General features: G+C 45.7%; 1 non-coding gene across 1 annotated transcript; it reads left to right on the plus strand.

Annotated features, from left to right (window-relative positions):
• Nucleotides 1–469: 469 nt before the first annotated feature.
• On the plus strand, nt 470–542 carry TRNAC-ACA (transfer RNA cysteine (anticodon ACA)). The gene has a single exon. It is a non-coding gene; the product is annotated as a tRNA-Cys (tRNA).
• The last annotated feature ends 746 nt before the right edge of the window (nt 543–1,288 follow it).

Here is a 1,288-nt window from a genome sequence, read left to right on the forward strand (position 1 = left end):
GAATTCCCTGGTGGTCCATGGTCTGGTAGTTAGGGCTCCCAGCTTCCACTGCGGGGGGCATGGGAACTAAGACCCTGCATACCTCACGACCAAAGTAAATTAGTAAATAAATAAATAAAGCCCTTGGTGATTCTCATTGACACTGACCCCAAGTAGGGCCCCAGAAATCGTGCGTGTGTGCTAACCTGCTGCAGTCATGTCCATTCTCTGTGACCCTACGGACTCTAGCCCACCAGGCTCCTCTGTCCATGAGATTCTCCAGGCAAGAATACTGGAGTGGGTAAGCTATGCCCTCCTCCAGGGGATCTTCCCAGCCCAGGGACTGAATCCATGGATCTTACGTCTCTGCATTGGCAGGCAGGTTCTTTACCAATAGTGCCACCTGTGAAGCCCCCAGAAATCACACACACACACCGACACAAAATGGATGAAATTGGTTTTAATTATTTTTATTTTAACCAATATGACTTCCCTGGTGGCTCAGATGGTAAAGCGTCTGCCTACAATGCAGGAGACCCGGGTTCAATCCCTGGGTCAGGGAAGATCTCCTGGAGAAGGAAATGGCAACCCACTCCAGTATTCTTGCCTGGAAAACTGCAATGGAAGGAAGAGCCTGGTTAGGCTACGGTCCATGGGGTCACAAAGAGTCGGACACAACTGAGTGACTTCACTTTTCACTTTAACCAATATATCAAAAATAGCATTACATTTCTGTGTGTAATCAGCATGAAATTGTTATGAGATATTTTACTTTTTCAGGCTGATCTTTGAAATCTGATGTGCATTTGACACTGGTAACACATCTCATTTGGACTGGTCCCATGTCAAATGCTCAACAGCCACACGTGGCCAGTGATTACAATGCTGAGCAGGACACTGCCCTCTAAAGTCTTGGCGGGCAGAGGATTTCAAGTCTGTTCCCTTTATAAAAATACCTCCTTTCATGTCACCTGTAATGACATGTTTCTCAATTTCTTCATCTGGATTCTAGACATCATAGTACCTGGCCGCTAGTCTCTTCATAGGGATGTAAAGGCAATTAATGAGATAATGTCTGAGTTCTGTAGAAGGTTCTATCTGTCTGAACTCAAAGTGCTATTCTCTTTTGTGTGTCTGTGGGGGAAGTCCCATTAGCACCCATGGGAACTATTCATGTTACTGTCATGGAAAAACAAACATTTCTCATCAGGTACTGAATAATACTAGGTTACTAGCAGGGGCTGGCTTTCCCAGTGTGGGTGGAGACTTTCTGCTGAGAACTGGCAGTTCCTACAAAGTCTTGTTGTGC

Source organism: Dama dama, chromosome 7 (assembly GCF_033118175.1).
Source record: "Dama dama isolate Ldn47 chromosome 7, ASM3311817v1, whole genome shotgun sequence".
Classification (NCBI taxonomy): Eukaryota; Metazoa; Chordata; class Mammalia; order Artiodactyla; family Cervidae; genus Dama; species Dama dama.